Below are 20,864 nucleotides of genomic sequence, written 5' to 3'. Positions count from 1 at the left end.
CAAGGACGCCAGCAAGGAAGAGACAGAAATTGAGGAAAATGATAAGGTGGATCACAAGAAGGACAATGAACCACAAGCTTCAAGGAAAGGCAAGTAAGTCTTAGAGTCACAAACACAAGAGAAGAAAGAGGAAGTGAAGCCATATGTTCCTCAACTACCTTACCCTCAGAGATTGCACAAGGAGATGAAGGATCAACAATTCCCTAAGTTCTTGGAGATTTTTCGAAATTGGAGATCAACATTCCACTAGCTGAAGCCTTGGAAGAAATGCCACTTTATGCAAAGTTTCTCAAAGAACTCATCACCAAAAAGAGGAGCTGAAAGGAGAAGGAAAATGTGATCCTCACCCAAGAATGCAGTGCTGTAATACAAAAAGGGTTGGTGGTGCACGGAATTGCAATCTCACCTTTGCAACTCCGCACAACTAACCAGCAAGTGCACTGGGTCGTCCAAGTAATACCTTACGTGAGTAAGGGTCGATCCCACGGAGATTGCCGGCTTGAAGGAAGCTATGGTTATCTTGTAAATCTTAGTCAGGAGATTATTTATAAAAATGATTTTGTTCATGAAAAGTAAATAACATGTAATGAATAATACTTGTGATTCAGTAATGAGGAACAGGTTGAGGTTCCGGAGATGCTCTGTCGTCTGAATCTCTGCTTTCCTATTGTTTTCTTCTCCAAACACGCATGGCTTCCTTCCATGGCAAGCTGTATGTTGGTGGATCACCGTTGTCAATGGCTACCATCCGTTCTCTCAGTGAAAATGGTCCAGGTACGGTTTCTGTACAGCTAATCAACTGTCGGATCTCTCGTCTCGGATGAAAAATACCAGGCACAGCTACTGCACGGCTAATCTTTTGTCGGTTCTCACTTGTCTCGGAATAGGATCTCCCTATCCTTTTGCACACTGTCACTGCGCCCAACATTCGTGAGTTTGAAGCTCGTCACAGTCATCCCATCCCAGATCCTACTCGGAATACCACAGACAAGGTTTAGACTTTTCGGATATCAAGAATGCTGCCAATTGGTTCTAGCCTCCACCACGAAGGTTTTATTCTCATGGGTTCGAATACTCTGTTGTCAGGAGACGCAAGTTGAATCCGTGGATCAGAGACCCAAGAGATACGTACTCAAGCTGTCGCCCAATGACTACGTTGAGCTCAGATAGAACGGGAGTGGTTGTTAGTCACGCGTTCATAAAGTTGAGAATGATGATGAGTGTCACGGATCATCATATTCTTTATATTGAAATACGAGTGAGTATCTTAGAACAGAATCAAGCGTGATCGAAAAGAAAACAATAGTAATTGCATTAATTCATTGAAACACAGCAGAGCTCCTCACCCCCACCTATGGGGTTTAGAGACTCATGCTTTAGAAGATACAATATGAGATATAAAAAATGTCATGAGTTCCCCAAAATGAATCTCTAAAAGTAGTTTTTATACTAAACTAGTAACTTAGGTTTACAGAAAAATGAGTAACTAAGTGCAGAGAGTGCAGAAATCCACTTTCGGGGCCCACTTGGTGAGTGTTTGGGCTGAGCTTTGAAGCTTTCACGTGCATATGCCATTCTTGGAGTTAAACACCAGCTTGGGTGCCAGTTTGGGCGTTTAACTCCAGTTCGGGTGCCAGTTCCGGCGTTTTACGCCAGAAAAGGGTCTCTGGCTGTCGTTTAACGCTAGTTTGAACCATCAAATCTCGAGAAAAGTATGGACTATTATACATTGCTGGAAAGTCCAAGATGTCTACTTTTCAACTCAATTGAGAGCGTTCCAATTGGGCTTCTGAAGCTCTAGAAAATCTATTTCGAGTGCAGGAGGGTCAGAATCCAACAGCATCTGCAATCCTTTCTCAGCCTCTGAATCAGACTTTTGCTCAGGTCCCTCAATTTCAGCCAGAAAATACCTAAAATTACAGAAAAACACACAAACTCATAGTAAAGTCCAGAAATGTGATTTTTGCATAAAAACTAATAAAAATATAATAAAAAGTAACTAAAACATGCTAAAAATTACCTAAAAATAATGCCAAAAAGTGTATAAATTATTCACTCATCAGTTGCTACCCAAAATCAAGGATCCAGGAAGCTTTTTCGTACCATGCACCATTGGAAAAATACCAATTGACAAAGCATTATGTGATCTGGGAGCAAGCATCAATTTGATGTCACTCTCTATGATGAAGAAGTTGTCAATAGAAGAGGTCAAACCCACCAGAATGTCACTATAACTGGCTGATAGATCCCTTATAATACCCAATGGAGTGGTGTAGAACCTTCTAGCTAAGGTCGGAAAATTCATTTTTCCTGCAAACTTTGTAATTCTGGATATGGAAGAGGAGGGAAGCAACTCAATTATTCTTGGAAGACCATTTCTGGCCACAGCAAGGGCAATTATTGATATGGAAAAAGGTGAAATAAGTCTGAGGGTACATGATGAACAGATAATCCTTAATATTTTCAAAGCAATATAGTACCCTACTGAAAAAGAAAATCACATGAGGATTGAGGATGAAAACCCAAGTTGGAAGGAGAAGCCCAAGGAGTCACCTCTAAAACTCATAAGCTCATCCTTGGAGGAGAAAAACGTAAATGAAGGGAGAAAAGGGGTTCAAGAAGTCAGAAACGCTAAAGAAGAACTACAAGTAAAGACCTCAATGGTGACAACTAATAAGAAAACTCTTGACATTGAGCCTGCCAAGAAGGAAGAATCATCAAAAAGGGGGAAGAACAGCAAGAAAAGGGTGCCTAAAGCGTGGAAGAATAAAAAGTTCCAACTAAAGGATTCTCACATGGAGACAAAGTGAGGCTAATCTATCAACAAGTGAAAACATCTCCACACTTTTCTGGATACTATACTGTGAGCAAGATCCTTTCACTTAAACACATAAAAATAATCAAACAGGATACCGGAAGGAAGCTCACAGTGAGAGGAGACAAATTGAGGCACTATGATCATCAACCTCCCTAATAAGGACAACCGTCAAGCTAGTGACGTTAAAGAACCGCTTGTTGGGAGGCAACCCAACCAGAGGTAACTTTCTTTTCTTAGCTATTTCAATAAGAGAGTTAAGTAGATTTTCCTGTATTGCAAGGAGTTAAATTTGGTGTTACACACCAAAGTGATGTCATAAGTGAACGATTCAAGGTTGAATGTGTGATGCTAAGTTTGGTGTTCCACCACAGATTTCATTAAAACACATTGTAACCCCCCCCCCCCAAATAGCATGACTAGTCACTAACTCCAAACAATCATAGAACTACTTAACTGTTTACTTTCTAGTTTATAGTTTGTTTTATTAATAAAATATCATGATGTTCAAAGTTGCTACATATAGAAGTAGGCAAGGAACTAAGTTTGGTGTTCACACACCAAAGTAAGTTCAGAAGCTTACAAACATACATGCATGCTGACCATTTCTCAAGGGCTTGGGAAACAAGCAACTTTCAATATCTTTACAAGAAGTCATTCAATCTCTTGGAGAAAATATGTACCATCATCTAAAGATATAAAGAAGGATACAAAAGCTAAAGATGGTGATGACAAGGAGGAAACAAGTGGACACTGAGAGGTTGTATTGTTACTTGACTGTCTCTAACTTAAATGTGTCAATTGAAAGTGCAATTGTGCCCATGTTGATCAGTGTCCTGTTAGTCATGATTCATTTGCATTAGGTTGATTTTTATTTTGGCTTGTTAGCTTAATGCCTATATCACCCCACCTTTCTTGAATTGTATGCTTTTTTCCCTATGCTTCAATAAAAGAAAATGTTATGAAACAGAGAATGATAAAAGTCTAATTTGGTAGAATATTGAATAAAATCATAAGGTAATGTGGTGGTACATGCTTGAAGTACTTAGTAAGTTCACAAATAAAGTGAAAGGGTAGAATGTTCCCTTAAGTATAGGCTTAGTGTGCATTTTATGAAATCCTTGTGCATAAAATTAAAGATCCTTGCAAAAAGAAAGAAAAAGAAAAAGAAGAATGAAGAAAGAAGAGAGCAATTAATAAGCTAGGCACTAATAGCTTGACCCTAAAGATATATGTCTGTGATGCTTTTGTACAAGGATATGCTTGGATGATTAGGTTTTAAGGAGTGCTTCATCACTTGATAACTTGGGTTAACTAACCCAGGATTATCAACCAAAATTCCATTATCAAGAGCAACTTTGCTACAAAGCATTTAGCAACCCAAAGAGGTGTTGGGCATTAATGTCTCAATGTTAAATTTCAAGTCAAGTACCTATGGTGTGTATGTGTTGAGGAGAGGCTTGAGTCAGTAAGTCCTAAGGGGTGCTTCAACACCTAACACCTTGAACCAACTGGGTCGGGTGTATTGACTGAAAGCTTATCATAAAGAGCTGCCTTAACACAGAGCACTAAGCTTCAATAAAAAGAATAAGCCTCTAGCAAGAAGAAAAAGAAAAGCAAAAAGTTCAAACCAAGGATCAAAGAATAAAAGGGTCTCATAAAAGCAGCAGAGTTAGTACTTAAGAGGATGCTATAACCTAGAAACCAATAAGATTATGAACTTCAAAGATGTCATGCATGAAACCCCATGAACCAGGATTGAATATCTTTCAATAAGGGCTTATATCTCTTTGTGTTCTCATTCATTCTTTTTATACTTTATTACTTGCTTGGGGACAAGTAAGATTTAAGTTTGGTGTTGTGATGCCTAGGCATCTTTGGCTAGTTTCACAAGCCATTTTCTATAGTTTTTACTTGGTTTCATGCATTCTCTTCACCAATAAGCAAGCATTTGGATGAGTTATCTATGCATGTCTTGATTCTTCGAACCTTAGTTAATTATAATCACTTTCATGAGATTTATGCAAAAACTACTTGATTAAGGAATGATGCAATATCTTGTGATTGTGGCAAAGCTTTGATACACTTGTCTGATTGATGATAGGCAAGGAGAAGCAAAGGAGAAGCAGAGAAAAAGCAGAGAGGCTATGGCATTAGTGGCCAAGTTAGCACACTAACGCCACGGTTAACGCTATACCAAGGAGGGTGCTGGCATTAGTGGCCAAAGTTAGCTCACTAACACCAGCGATAATGCTGGCTTAATAAAGAGGTGCTGGCGTTAGTGGCCAAGTTAGCCCACTAATGCCAGTGCTAACGTGCTCAAGGAGAAGAAGATGGTGTTAGTGGCCAAGTTAGCCCACTAACGCCAGTATTAACATTGTCAAGGAGGAAGAAGAAGCTGGTGTTAGTGGCCAAGTTAGCCCACTAATGCCAGTGCTAACGTTGCTCAAGAAGAAGGCAACGTTAGTGGCCAAAGTTAGCTCACCAACGCCAATGCCCAAGGAAGAAGGTGCCAACGTTAGTGTGCTAACAACACTAACGTTAGCACACTAACGTCTTCGATCAATACACAACTTGGGGGCCGGATAAATTGACTAGTGTGCGTACGCACGAAGTAGTGCGCGTACGCACCAGAGGAAAATTTGGCAGTGTGCACACCCACAAAGCAGTGTGCGTACGTGAAAGAGCAGAGGATTGATGGTTTAGAGATTATAAAAACTCTCGTTGTGAGTATAGTTACTAAACCAAGCAATCAACCTTTCTTACAAACGTATTGGTTGTCACAAGTAACAAACCCCTTAAAAATTGTTAACCTAGTATTCAAACCTCGGGTCGTCTTCTCAAGGAACTGCGAGGAAGTATGTTCTTATTATTTGCTATAAAGGTTGTAATCGGGGTTTAGAAGGTGAGAAGCAAGTAATTTAAATGACGAGTGAATTAAATGTCAAGTAAAAATAAATAATAACTGCAAAACAACTTTTGGCAAGATAAGGGAAGTTAGAAGTCCAACTTAGTTATCCTTCTCAACAATAATGAAAGTTGTATCTTAATTCCACTTGGTCAACCTTTACCAGAGCAAAGGAAAGTTAAGGGACTAATTAAATTGACCTTTGAATCCTAATTATTTCCTAAGAAAAGGTTGGGATTAATTAAGTTCAACTCAATTAGCAAGGTAACGATTATCAATTATGTTGAGTTTAATAACTGTTGAGTTACTGAATTCTTACCCAAAACCAAAAGGGGAAAAAGTAAATTGCTGAAATAATAAAAGTGTCCTTAGATGGGAAGCAATGGCAGCTTAAATCAAGAGAACAATCATAAACTGAAAATACCTCAAATTATCATAAATTCAATTAGAAATCTGTAACATGGAATAATTCTTAGATCAATTTATAATAATAATCAATTCAAATGTTGGAATAAATAAATAGAAGTAATACTAAAAGAACATTAAACCTGGATCCAGAGTTACTCCTAAAACAAGAAGAAATCCTAAATCCTAAAAGAGAGAGAGAGAGAGAAGATCTCCCTCTCAACTAAATCTAAATCATTGAAAGGTGAAAATATGCGAGCTCTCTTTGAATGGAAGCATTCCCACACTTTATAACCTCTGGTCTATGCTGTCTGTACTTAGATCTGGGCCAAAAAGGGCTTCAGAATTTGCTGGGGGCGTATTCTGTAATTTCTGGTGCGTGGCCTCTGTCACGCGTCCGCGTGGGTCACGCGATCGCGTCATTCGGAGCTTTTCCTTGCCACGCGGTCGCGTCAGTCATGCGACCGCGTCATGTGTATTCTGCTTGAGGCGCGCGGTCGCGTCAGTCATGCGGCCGCGTCGCTGCTGATTCGTGCTTGGCACGCGATCGCGTCATCCATGCGATCGCGTGGATACCAATTTCCTTAAAGCTCCGTTTTGCTTCTTCCTTCCATTCTAGTATGTTTTCTTTTTCATCCTTTAAGTCATTCTGCCTTTAGAAAATCTGAAACTACTCAACACACTAATCACGACATCGAATGGAAATAAAGGTAATTAAAATAATTAATTTTTAAAGCTTAGAAAATATGTTTTTCATTATATGACATAATGAGGAAGGGAAAGTAAAACTATGCAATTAATGTGAATAAGTAGGTGAAGAGGTGAATAAATCACTCTAATTAAGCACAAAAGAACTCATGAAATATGGGTTTATCAACCTCCCCACACTTAAACACTAGCATGTCCTCATGCTAAATCCAAGGTAAATAATTAAGGTTAAAGTGATGGAATGTTATGAAATGCAACCTATGCTAAATGCATCTACCTAATGAGTCATGCAATTCTAATTCATCCACTCATATATAAAGCTTACATGTAGCTAAGTTAATTCACATTCTCAAGGAGTTGTGTATATATATATAGCCAACCCTTAAATAATAAAGCACTTTAGCAAATGAGATGGGGAAGAAAACATTGTACAAACTTGCAAAACAATTAGTAAATTTTAAGCACAGATATATGTTGATGAGTTATTGAACCCTCACTGGATTTTATGTTTACTCTCTAGTCACTCAGTGTTTATTGGGTTTATTCACTCTATTTTTCTTTTTATTCTTAATTTCTACAGCTTTATTTTTCATCTAACCAATCAATAATTATAGAATATAGTCATACCAAAAAGTCATGAGGTCTTAATTAAGGTTGTAATGGGGCCAAGGTAAAGGTAAGGATTTATGTATAGGTTTAAGTGAGCTAATAAGTGAATCCCTAATTAGACTAAGATCTCACCTAACATACACATCTAGTAAAATAAAATTTCTTTACCTAATTTCCCATAATTTCCCACTTATTGTTACATGCTCATGTTTCACTTTTTATTTTATTTTTTTTATCCCATGTGCATTGTTTTTATTTTGCATTGGGGAATTTCTTTTGTATCCCCTTTTATTTAAATGCTGAAAAAATTAACTTTTTTTTTAATGCACATGATAATTGAATCATTTAGATTTTCTCATGAGCATGCTTCCCAAATTTTATTTTATTCCTTTTAACTTCTCTACCTTTTGTTTCTATCATCCATGTTCCCAAAAGGTTTCCCACATTTAACTCTATTTATAATTTTCTATCTTAAGCTAACCAAGGATTCACTTGGGGTTTTATTTTGTTTTTCTGCTTAAGGCTAGTAATTTGGCTAAATAGAATAAAGGGGTTTTGAAAGGCTCAAGGGGGCTAACAAGGGTAATGTAAAAGGTAGGCTAATTTGGGGTGAGTGAGCTAAAATCAAATGATGGCCTCAATCATTCTCTTGGTATGTATCTATTCTATATTCTATAATTGGACATATAGATTAAAGCAAAGTAAAGAACATCAGAATAAAAAGAAATGTGACACACAGAAATGAAATTATGGTTTGAATGCAACCATACAATTTAAGCTCAAGACTCACAGGCTGTGTGTTCTCTAACTCAAGCATCATATATCGTTCATATATTGTATGCAGGTTTAGTTAAAAATTCCCATTATTCTCTTGAAAAAATTATTTAGGGTAGCTTTTAAAGTTTTAATGCTCCTCCTTGATGAAATGTTGTCAACTAACATGTAATGCTATATATACAAGGTGTGGGTTGTTTTGATTCTGTTAAAGTTTCTAGTTTACTTCCTTTTTATATTTTTCTATTTAAACTATACTATCTTATGCTAAAAAGGGTAAACTATACTAATTAATCCACTAATAAATCAGAATTGCAAACTAAACTAAACAACTAAAATAAACTAAATGGCTAAAGTATGAACTAAAGATGCAAAATGCAGCACATAGAGTGAAATACACAAGTAGCAATGTATAAGTACTCAGAAAATAACAATAAAAGAAAAAAATATAGAAAAAATATCCAAAATAAAAGAAAAAGTATGTAGTGGTTCACCAAAATAAACGCCAGAGATGGCGACCTCCCCACACTTAAAACGAAGCATCATCCTCGATGCTCAATCAAGCCTGGTGTGAAAGAGTGTCATCAATGGTAGGGATGGTAGCTGGGGTCTCCGTGGTGGTGGTGGACTGAGGGTCTGGCTGCTGTGGAGGTGGGACGGACTGGAGCGGGATCTCCGGATCTGCAGCCTCTATCTGGGGCATAACCTCCTGATGCGGGGCAACCTACTCTGTGGCTGCCTGCTGATGAGTCTCCGCCTGGGAATGAGGCTCCTCCTCGTGCACATCCTCCTCCTCGTGCTCATCCTCTGATGGCTCTGAAGGGGTGTCGGGCTCGGAGGGGATGTCGGCGCCCTGTCTGATCATCAGCTTCAGATGGGAATAGCGTCGCCTGCTGCGGCGCTCTAATCTCTCATACCGGCGCCTGTTACGACGCTCCATCTGATCAAGCTGGCGGAATAGACGGTACACGAGGCGATAGACCGGCTCAGAGGCGGGTGGAGGTGTAGTGGTGGCAGCAGGGGCAGCTGGGGCAGCTGTGGAAGAAGAGGGTCCAGCAGACGGAGGGGTTGTCTCATCAGTAGCAGTGACAGGTGGTGGTCTGTAGCCCAAAGCAAGGAAGTTCCTGCTGTGCGAGATGATCTTCCTGCAGTTCGCTGCTGGTGGTCTCTCATCGGTATCCTCCCAAGGCACATCAGCCTGACGGCCTAGCCGTGTAACCAGGTAAGGAAAGGGGAGGGTGCCTCGTACGTGGGCCCTGGCCATATAATGCCGGATAAAACGAGGTAAGTATATGTCCTTACCCTCCAGCACGCACCAAAGGAGGGTGATCATGGTAGCCGGGATCTCCGTCTCGTGAGTACTCGGCATCACAAAATTACTCAAGATCTGATGCCATAGCCGAGCCTCATCATTTAAGTACACTCTCTTGATCCTCTAGGCATAGTGGTGTTCTGACCCATCTCCCAAGGAATAGCAGGGTCGAGAGCTATCCGTGCCTTTACGGCATCCCAGTCAAACTGCATCTGGCCCATGTCCTCCTCAGCCTGTGCAAAACCATCTGGCTGATCGGACTTGGCTGGGAGCTGGAGAATGGTCTCTATGGCTTCCTCTGTGACCAGAATTTGCTTTCCTCTCAGGTTCACTGCATCAAGGGTAGTAAGGTAGTAGTTGCAATAGAATTCCCTGACCCAAGATGCATTGACCTCTGTCAGTGGTCTCTCCAGAAAGAACCAGCCCCGTTGCTTGATTTGCTCAGTAGTGTACTGCTAGAGGGCCTCTGGAATCTTCAAGGTACGTTCCAGGTATAGATTTTTGGAGTTTGCAAAAGCCGGGTACTTCAGTTCACAGTACCGGTTTGCAAATTTTATAGGATCATTTGCAGGAAGCAGCTGGTTAGCTTTCTCCTGCGGTGTGAAGTTCTTCTCCCGCCATGATGAATCGTGCATTAGAGCAATGATGGACTGGGAGGATTCTCCTCTTTTGCGCTTGCCAGTGGCCTTGCCTTTACCTTTCTTGTGTGAGGCAGACATCCTGAAAAACAGAAAATCAGGAATGGATAAAAAAAATAGGAAAGCAAATAGGCAATTAAACAAAGGAAACTCAAAGCGGTAGGGGAGAAATAGAATAAGGAAAATGAGTAATTGAAATGTGATTGAATGAATGTTAAATGGAAAGAAAATAAGCAATATGCCATGGGTAGAAAGTTAGAGGAAAGTGAAAATAATCAGGAAAGAGACCAAAAGGGTTAGTATGGGTAGGATTTGAAAAAGAAATTAGTAAATTAAAATCAGTGAGTTAGGAAGGTAAGTGGCATAGAAAAATTCCATATAACAAGGATTCACAGGTAAGAATAGAAGTACTCATAATTGAACAAGCAGTTTATGAACCAGGAAATCAAAAAGGATGAGAAAGTCTGCCATAGCATGCATGTAAAGGTTTGGGTAAAGCAAAGTAAAACAGATTTCAGAAATGCCAAACCAAAACATGAATGAAAATAATTTAAAAAAAAAAATTGGACAGCATTCCGACTAAAATTGGATTGTCCCGGAAAATAAACAGCAATTTAATCAGTTCATATGAATTAAAAAAATCAAGCCGCATGTACATAGATATAAAATAAACATAAAAACTCAATGTAAACAGCAGCAACATACAAGAAAGAAGCATATGAATCATGATTATAGCAGCAACAGATTTGCACATAGGATAAAACAGAAGTAAGAATAGTGCAAGTAAACAGATCTAGATCCACTAACCACAGTCTAAGCTACCTAACAACCTAAAAATCTACTACAACATGCAAGTCTAACTATCCTAGTTATGAACATAAACGGAATAAAAAATACAGAAAAGTGACGAACAGAAAAAAAATGGTTGCGTGTTGCGAAACCTGGTAAGCGGAAGGGGTGGAACAGGGAAGAAGGTGGCTGCGGCGGCGTCCGGCGCGGTGGTGGTGCACAGCAACGCGGTGGTGGCGGCGGAGGGGGTTGGTGTCGGAGAAAGGGTTTAGGTGGTGGGTGGTGGTTGGAGGGAGAGGATAAGGGTGGGAGGTTGTGGTTGGGGTTGCTGGCTGAAGGGGTGGGGCGCGGTGGATGGCCGGTGGTGGTGGGCGGTGGTGGCGGCGAGCAGCGGTGGAAAGGGGAGGAGAGAGGAAGAAGGAAGGAGAGAGAAGGGGAGGGGGTGGTACGGCAGCGGTGGCGGGTCGGCGGCGGCGTCTGGGTGATGGTGCGGTGGCGGTTGGAAGGTGGTGGGTGGTGGTTGGAGGGAGAGGAGGCAGAGAAGGGGAAGAGGGTTGGGGGTGAAGGCTGCGCGACTGATAGGGTTCGCGGGCTGGGGGGGTTATATTTTCGAATCCACGCAGCCGCGTGGAGCACGCGGTCGCGTGGTTAGGACGAGAATGGGAGTGACGCGATCGCGTGGGGTGCGCGATCGCATGAGAGGGGGGAAAGAAGGGTGACGCGATCGCATGGGTCACGCGATCGCGTCGCTGGAAGTCGTGCTAAACGCACGACTCCAGCGACGTTTTAGCGCAACTCTCTGTCTCCTTTTGGGGCGATATGCAATCCATGCGACGCGATCGCGTTACTCACGCGGTCGCGTGGGATTGGTATTGGGTAAGTGACACGATCGCATGGGGCATGCGATCGCGTGGGCCAATTTGTGCGAAACGCACAAGGGCCGCATGATTCCAGCCCAACTTTCTGTTCGTTGGATCCTTACGCCGATATATATATCACGTGGCCGCGTGGGTCACGCGGACGCATGGGTGGTGTTTTTCGCGATATGACGCCATTGCATGGGGCATGCGGTCGCGTCGTGCAACCTTTTTTTTTTATATGCATGAAAAGTGCAGAATGCAATGACTATCATGGATGCTTATGCATGATTCCAGGTTTAATAAATTAAAATAAAAAAGGAAAAAATGAAAGCAATTAACAAGAAATAAATTGAAAAAGAAGCGACCATACCATGGTGAGTTGTCTCCCACCTAGCACTTTTAGTTAAAGTCCTTAAGTTGGACATTGGAAGAGTATCCTGTTATGGTGGCTTGTGTTTAAATTCGTCCAAAAATCTCCACCAGTGCTTGGAATGCCAATAGCCTCCGGGGTCCTAAACTAGGCATGTAAAGCTTCTGCGCAGCTTTAAACAGATATCCAGTGTCCCGGGATGATGAATGTCAGAACATAATCCATGATCCCAAGCTGTGTTTTTAGATCCGCCTTCGTTTTGATTTGTAAGTTTCCATTCGGGCGGGTTAAAGAGTAGAATCTCACCGTGGCGACCAAACGTTCTCCGTGATCCATGCAATTGAGCACGATACCAATCCGTGTACTTCGAGGTGAAGCGTGGAACTTTATTGAACCTGGTGCACCAGCTCTGAGTACGAGCCATTTCCCTCTTACTCTTAAAGCCGCAAAGAGCTCTAAGCTGGCCATCTGTTTCAAGCAAACCATATTCAAGTGAATAAGTAAAATTATAAGTTAAGGATTGTACCCACTTGAAGCTTGTATTGGGTGGTAATGGCCTTGGGATAGGTGTTTTTGGTGGTTCTGCGAGTTCCGTTTCCTTGTGTTCTTCTGTGAATTCTTCCACTTCCTTGCAAAGATCTTCAATTGTATCTGTATCCTGGTCAAAGTCTTCTATGTATTCCTCATCACTCGAGTCATAGATTGGAGGTTGAGAGAAATCTACCTCCGCATCATCTTCATATTCACTTGGGGAAGATTCTTCGATCTCAGAGAATTTACTTGCAGACGCAAGTTCATCACTAGGAGAACTAGGCTTGTGACTATCATCATCAAGGAAATTTGCTTCTTGGATTATTCCGTCTGATTCTTCGTAAACGACTTGCCTTGGAGATTGTACAGTATCCTCCTTAGCATCAACTGTGGTATCTCGGACGGAGTTTTCCTCGATTCTGGATTCCCAAGGAAGTTCAGCATCGCCTAGATCTTCAACCAACTCTTCTTCTTGAACAATGACAGCTTCTTCCATTTGTTCTAGTATGAATTCATTTTCTGTCTTGTCCACTGGAGTCTCTAGCATTTCTTTCATGCTACGCTCTTCATTGGGCTGTCCACATGGGGCTGTGGTTGATCCTTGTATATTTGAGCGCCTAGTGGCCCATTGAATTAGTGCTTGCTCTAGTTGTTGAATGGTTGTTTGAAATTTGATCATTGTTTCTTTCAGGCGATCCTTTACTTCGCGGTTTGCTAGACTTGGACATGATACAAAGGAAAGTGGTGATGATTGGGAACGATTGGATTGGTATTGGGGTAAGGAAGGATCATATGATGGCGAATGGTGAAGAGAATCTTGTGAGTGTGGTGGTTCGAGGTTATGTTGAAAGGATGGTTCATATGCACGGGGTGGGGCTTGTTGGTAGTTACAAGGTTGTCCACCTTGTCTTACAGCTGGGTATGCACGGTAGAATGGTCTTTGTCCAGGATATCTCAGAGGGTGTTGCTGCCTAAAGGGTTGATTAGATCCTCTTGGTTCCATCCATCCTTGATTGGTCTGACCTTGATGCACATTCCTGCTATAACTTCTATTTCCTTTAACAATATTAGAACCAAACTCAAAGCGAGAGGGGTGAGAGTTCATAGTAGCAAATAAAGAGAAAAAGGAAAAACAACAATAATTAAACAAGCAAAAGAAAAATATTTACAATAACCAATAATAAGGCACACGTTAGCAGTTCCCCAGCAACGGTGCCATTTTGAAAGAGCAGAGGATTGATGGTTTAGAGATTATAAAAACTCTCGTTGTGAGTATAGTTACTAAACCAAGCAATCAACCTTTCTTACAAACGTGTTGGTTGTCACAAGTAACAAACCCCTTAAAAATTGTTAACCGAGTATTCAAACCTCGGGTCGTCTTCTCAAGGAACTGCGAGGAAGTATGTTCTTATTATTGGCAATAAAGGTTGTAATCGGGGTTTAGAAGGTGAGAAGCAAGTAATTTGAATGACGAGTGAATTAAATGGCAAGTAAAAATAAATAATAACTGTAAAACAACTTTTGGCAAGATAAGGGAAATTATAAGTCCAACTTAGTTATCCTTCTCAACAATAATGAAAGTTGTATCTTAATTCCACTTGGTCAACCTTTACCAGAGCAAAGGAAAGTTAAGGGACTAATTAAATTGACCTTTGAATCCTAATTATTTCCTAAGAAAAGGTTGGGATTAATTAAGTTCAACTCAATTAGCTAGGTAACGATTATCAATTATGTTGAGTTTAATAACTGTTGAGTTACTGAATTCTTACCCAAAACCAAAAGGGGAAAAAGTAAATTGCTGAAATAATAAAAGTGTCCTTAGATGGGAAGCAATGGCAGCTTAAATTAAGAGAACAATCATAAACTAAAAATACCTCAAATTATCATAAATTCAATTAGAAATCTGTAACATGGAATAATTCTTAGATCAATTTATAATAATAATCAATTCAAATGTTGGAATAAATAAATAGAAGTAATACTAAAAGAACATTAAACCTGGATCCAGAGTTACTCCTAAAACAAGAAGAAATCCTAAATCCTAAAAGAGAGAGAGAGAGAGAAGATCTCCCTCTCAACTAAATCTAAATCATTGAAAGGTGAAAATATGCGAGCTCTCTTTGAATGGAAGCATTCCCACACTTTATAACCTCTGGTCTATGCTGTCTGTACTTGGATCTGGGCCAAAAAGGGCTTCAGAATTCGCTGGGGGCGTATTCTGTAATTTCTGGTGCGTGGCCTCTGTCACGCGTCCGCGTGGGTCACGCGGTCGCGTCATTCGGAGCTTTTCCTTCCCACGCGGTCGCGTCAGTCATGCGACCGCGTCATGTGTATTCTGCTTGAGGCGCGCGGTCGCGTCAGTCATGCGGCCGCGTCGCTGCTGATTCGTGCTTGGCACGCGATCGCGTCATCCATGCGATCGCGTGGATACCAGTTTCCTTAAAGCTCCGTTTTGCTTCTTCCTTCCATTCTAGTATGTTTCCTTTTTCATCCTTTAAGTCATTCTGCCTTTAGAAAATCTGAAACTACTCAATACACTAATCACGGCATCGAATGGAAATAAAGGTAATTAAAATAATTAATTTTTAAAGCTTAGAAAACATGTTTTTCATTATATGACATAATGAGGAAGGGAAAGTAAAACTATGCAATTAATGTGAATAAGTAGGTGAAGAGGTGAATAAATCACTCTAATTAAGCACAAAAGAACTCATGAAATATGGGTTTATCAGTACGCACAAGTGGAGAAACTCACAAGGATGCGCATGCATGTGACAGAATGCGTATGCACAACAAGAGGAGCGTTAATGGCAACGTTAGTGTGTTAACGTAGTAGCAAGGCCAGAATGGGTTTGAAGGCTAGCGTTAGTGGCAGCGTTAGCATACTAACGCCAGCTCCAGGGGGCACTCATGCAAGTATAACGGCGTTAATGAGCCAACGTTACTCCATCAACGCCAGCGTTAATGTCAGAAAGGGCTTGAATAACTCCTAACTTGCTTCAACTAAGGCCAAGGGCCCACATCCAAGTACTTGAAGAGTCATTTGAAGATCACAAAAGTAGTATATATAGGAAGAGTTTTGAACTTAGAAAGGGGATTTCAGACTCTTACACAAGAGGATCCGAATTAGAAAACTCTGAATCATTTTCTTTCTTCTTTGTACTTAGTTACTTTCCATGTACTTTCTTTTTCTTTCTAAGTTTTCCAGAGAAATGATGAACTAAACCCCACATCATTAGGGGGAGGAGCTCTATTATAATTCAAATGAATGAATAAAATTCTTCTTCTTCTCAATCTGCTTGTTGTAGCTAAGGAAAAACTCCTGTGCTTAATAGATCTATTAACTACCAGAAGGGGTTTAAATCCACTTGAATTTCTATGTAAACCTTGGAAAAGGGATCATAGAATTTAATTTGAAGCTCTTTCCCTCACAACTCTTTTGATCAATAAATTCCTAGTTTGAATTGAGATCCTGAGAGCTTGTGATTGAGAATGAAGTTGAGACCCATTGATTCATGAAGGATTATAATATCTCCAATCCCTAATGAATCTCACCTATTGTTATTCTTCATTTCAATTGCTTTAAGTTTCTTGTTATCTTTGATTCCCAGTGCCCAAAACCCATTTACAATTCATGCAATTTACTCTTTCTTGCCATTTACATTCTTGCTTTTACTTCCTTGCTCATTAAGTTTCAGTTCTTTAATTTCTTATCATCTAAGTTTCCGTCATTTACCTTTCACAATTTACTTTCAGCACTTTATTTTTCAGTAATTTACATTCAGTATATTTACTTTCCTTGTTAATTATAATTCTGATAATCTAATTACACAAATTCACCAAATATTTGCTTGACTAGATAAATCACCTAGCTAAAGTTGCTTAATCCATCAATCCCTGTGGGATCGACCTCACTCAACAGTGAGTTATTACTTGGCGATTCTGTACACTTGCCAAAGAAATTTATGTTGTGCAAATTTTCAGTCATCAGTAGTCTAAATCAATAAGCCTATAATTGTTAATCCAATCTGCAAAAGTTGCACAAGCTTTTTTATTAATAGTCACCCCACTATTTTTTTTCTAAAGCATCCTTAATTTCATTAAAATCGTCGGTTATCATCCAAGCTTCATTAATGTTGGCCACTAGTGATAATTCAAAAAATTTGAATCATCTCAGACCGATAAGTTGTTACAATTTCATTTATAAGATAATATCTAGACTTTTAGTAATCAGGCTGAAAAGGATTTTGGATATTATTGTGTCTTCAATTCAAAGTGCTTTTGTGGGAGGGAGAATGATACAGGATAATATCGTTATTGTCCAGGAAGCATTTCATGAAATTGGAAAGAAAGGAAGAGAGAGGATGGAGGATTTAGCAATAAAATTGGATATGAATAAAGCATATGATAGGCTTGAATGTGACTTTTTGGAAGAGGTATTAAAGGCCTTTGGATTTTGTCAAAAATGCATGAAGATGATGATGATTTGTGTTATAGGAGCAAATTATAAGTTTAAAGTGAATGGAAAACTAATAATAAAAATCAAACCACAAAGGAGTTTAAGACATGGGAATCCGCTTTCACCTTATTTGTTCATTATTTTGGCTGAAGTATTTACCATCTTGATAAATAAAGCAGAGAGATAAGGGAATATTACTGGTATGAAATTAGCTCCAAATGCTCCGAATTTAGTTCATCTTTTGTTTGCTGATGATTGTATCATTTTCTCGAAAGCCAGAGAAGAATATATATATCAACTTATTCAAATCTTAAATATTTACACGGAAGTCTCCAGTCAAAGAATAAATTTGGATAAATCCGGAATAATATTTGGGGATCAAGTTTCTATAAATACAAAAGTACAAATTGAAGAAATTTTTAGAATATCTACTTGGGATAATCCAGGAAAGTGTTTGGACCTGCTTGTGAAATGGGAAAGATCTAAGATGAAAGCACTAGAATGGATAGAGGATAAGGTTAATAAGAAAATTATGGGATGAAAAGAGAAACTCCATAATCAAACTGGGAAAAGAATCCTAATTAAAGCAGTGATCCAGGCTATACCTTCATATGTCATGAATGTGGTGAAGTTGCCAAAGAGTTTTTGCAAGAGATTAAAAGGAAAAGTAGAAAAATTTTGGTGGATAGGATCAGGAAAGGAGAGAGGAACACATTGGATAAATTGGAAAAGAATAACTAGTAGTAAGAAGGATGGAGGGTTGGAATTCAAAAAATTAGAGAATCAAATTATGACATATTTGGCTAAGCAAGCACGGAGACTTGTAAAGAATCCTGAGATAATATGGGTAAAAATTTTAAAAGAAATTTATTTTTTGAATGAAAATTTTTGGGAGGCAAAGCCAAAAAATGGAGACTCTTGGGTTTGAAAAACTTTAGTGGAAGGGAAAGACTTTATTAGAAGGAATGAAAGATGGAGCATTGGAGATGGAAGTAATATTGATATATGGAAAGACAATTAGATTATTGAAGGCGGGAATTTAAAGAAATACCAGGACAATAGGATATCAATGGTTAAAGACTTATTGGTGGAAAGGAGAAGATGGAATGAAGAGTTATTACGGCATGTGTTTCACCCTAATATAAAGGAAAAGATCCTAAGCACACCTATAAGTCTCATCAATAAAGAAGACTGCTTCTTCTGGCCATACAGATTAGATAAAAATTATACTATAAAATCAGGATACTACATTGCTAAATATAAAGAGAGAGTTGGTGAGGATAATTAGACATCTTTTAGTGATAATATAAAGAAATTTTTGAGTGAGATATGGAAGATGCACATACCAAATAAAATAAAACTCTTTTTGTAGAAAGCCTCACACAATATTATTGCAGTTAATAATAATCTTTGAAAAAGGAAAATTACTAACAGTCCAATATGCAGGATATGCAGGGACGGCGAAGAATCAGTGGAGCATGCTATCCTATTATGTCCATGGACAAGACCTACTTGGTTTGGAGCACAAATTCAGGCAAAATCGACGGATAATTCAATTCGAACATTTATTCAATCGTTGCTGGAAACAATCAACAAAATAAAATAGGAAGGCCGAGAAATGCAGGAACAACAAATAGGAAGTTTAGGATTCATGTGCTGGACTATTTGAAAACAAAGGGATAATCATATTTTTCAAGGAAAAGAAATGAATCCAGATAGAACAATTCAAGCAGCAAAGATAATGCAAACAGAATTTTTATCGGCAATTGAACATGTAAAAGTAAAACACAAAGGAGCAAAAAATAGGAGGATGAGAAATGTTATCTGGAGGGCTCCACCAAGAGATTGGTTGAAAATCAATGTGGATGCAAGCTTTAGAAAATCTAACAGGAAGGGAGCAACTGAAATGGTTCTTAGAGATTGGCAAGAAAAATTTATCACAGGATCAACAACAGAAATCAGGGCTTTCTCCAGTCTTGAAGCTGAAGCATTATCACTCAGGGAAGTATTGATAATGACAAAAAAATCTGTAGTTGGAGAAAGTTTTAATAGAGTCAGATAATTTACAATTGATACAATCAATAAAATCAGGATCTCAAATAGGCAAAATACTAGCTTATTTGAAGAACATAGCACATCTTTTGAAAGATTTACCAGATGCTAGGATAACCTGAACTCCAAGGGAGGAAAATCATTTAACTCATCTCATAGCAACACAAAGAGCAACAAGTACACTTTCAAGCAATTGGTTAGTGAGATTACCAGTGATAATTGAAACCTAATTGAGAAGAGAAGCAGAGAAACTCAGAAGAATAGGAGGAAGGCATATACAGCACGAAGGGGCAATCAAACATAATGGAGACCTAGTTTTAACGGTACCCAATCAGGTGGTCATTGAAGCTAGGGAAGGAACCGGAGGGGGCAGCAGACAGGGGAGCAAGCTGTGTTTGAACCAGAAGACAGTCTCAAATAGATACAAAATTAAAAATGACAGAAATCTAGGAAGGAAAGCAAAAAAGACAATCAACATACCTTTCAAGCTTATTCTGAAACAAGGATTTTACTTCAGATTCAAGCAATTTAGTAAAGAGAAAATTCTAGTGAAAATTTGTGGGTTCCTTCACCCTTGGCAATAGAGCTTCCATCAGGGGAGCTTCCAGCGGAGGAGATTTGAGAAAACCGTCACAATCATACCATGCATCGAATCAGATAAAAAACAAATAAAAAATGAAAGAAAGTGTTGAAGAGAAGAGGACCGTGTGTCTGAAAAGGAAGCCATGGGAGCACTGTGTTCAAGTTCCATTGTTTTCAACTTCCACATGAATTATCTTAGTCTAAGTAAAATAGGGGATCTGGGTTTGGGGCGATGGGTTGTTGGGGTTAGGTAGGGTTGAAAGGCTTAGCCCAAAAACAAAAAAAATGTTGACCACTAGTGATAAAACTTTTAGTTAAAGTAATCTTCTAGTTTGGGGTTGAAGATTGACATAAATGGCTGTGAAACACTATTCCTCATTACTGTCAATCGTGATGTTCATGTGTATGAATTAAGGGAGACTATGATATCGTTTACTTGCAGAGGCGACTGTGTTCTACAATTGTGGCAATGTGATTTGACGATGATAGAATTTCTTTAGCGGTAATGTGAGGCATGATTGAGAGCTCACAGTGGTATGAGGCATCCACTAAGATGTATTTACGATAGCTACATGACGATGCTTTGGAAGAGGTGGTTGCAACTGTCCCTTTTATGGGAAGCAACAACTCTGGCTTTGCTGGGTTGCGGTTTTATTTGTTCAAGTTGATTTAATGGCAGTGCTAATTTGAGGATGATGGTGGACTCGTTCATTGGCATGTGTTTCAAATTTAAAATTGAACAATTTTTTGTAGTGACTACCATGGGTGTTGTTGACCAAAACAATTTGAGCTCAGCTTTAGTATTGTATGTTCTCCAAACTTTTTTCTACTTATAATGGCATTAATGGCAGCATATTAGTAGTTAGTCATAGAAAAAAAGTGATACTTGAATGGTAATGTTCTTGGTATCAAATAGGGCACAACTAACAAAAACAATGGAGGCGCATCCGTGGTCACTAACACCAAGGTACTGGGCAATGATATATGTTCCACTGTTGTTCAATGGGTAGTAATAAAATATTGAGTTGCTATGAATTTTAAAATTGAATAAT

The 20,864-nt window shown here is 39.2% G+C and overlaps 1 long non-coding RNA gene across 1 annotated transcript; it reads right to left on the bottom strand.

Annotated features, from left to right (window-relative positions):
• Positions 1–14,630: 14,630 nt before the first annotated feature.
• On the bottom strand, positions 14,631–20,617 carry LOC140176321 (uncharacterized). Its single transcript, XR_011867343.1, has 3 exons — positions 19,711–20,617; positions 19,441–19,619; positions 14,631–19,205 (listed from the first exon to the last, which is right to left on the bottom strand). It is a non-coding gene; the product is annotated as an uncharacterized lncRNA (long non-coding RNA).
• Positions 20,618–20,864: the final 247 nt, after the last annotated feature.

The sequence above is a fragment of the Arachis hypogaea genome, chromosome 11 (assembly GCF_003086295.3).
Source record: "Arachis hypogaea cultivar Tifrunner chromosome 11, arahy.Tifrunner.gnm2.J5K5, whole genome shotgun sequence".
Lineage (NCBI taxonomy): Eukaryota > Viridiplantae > Streptophyta > Magnoliopsida > Fabales > Fabaceae > Arachis > Arachis hypogaea.
The sequence above is the reverse complement of the archived record's forward strand: the minus strand, read 5'-3'. Positions and strand labels throughout refer to the sequence as shown.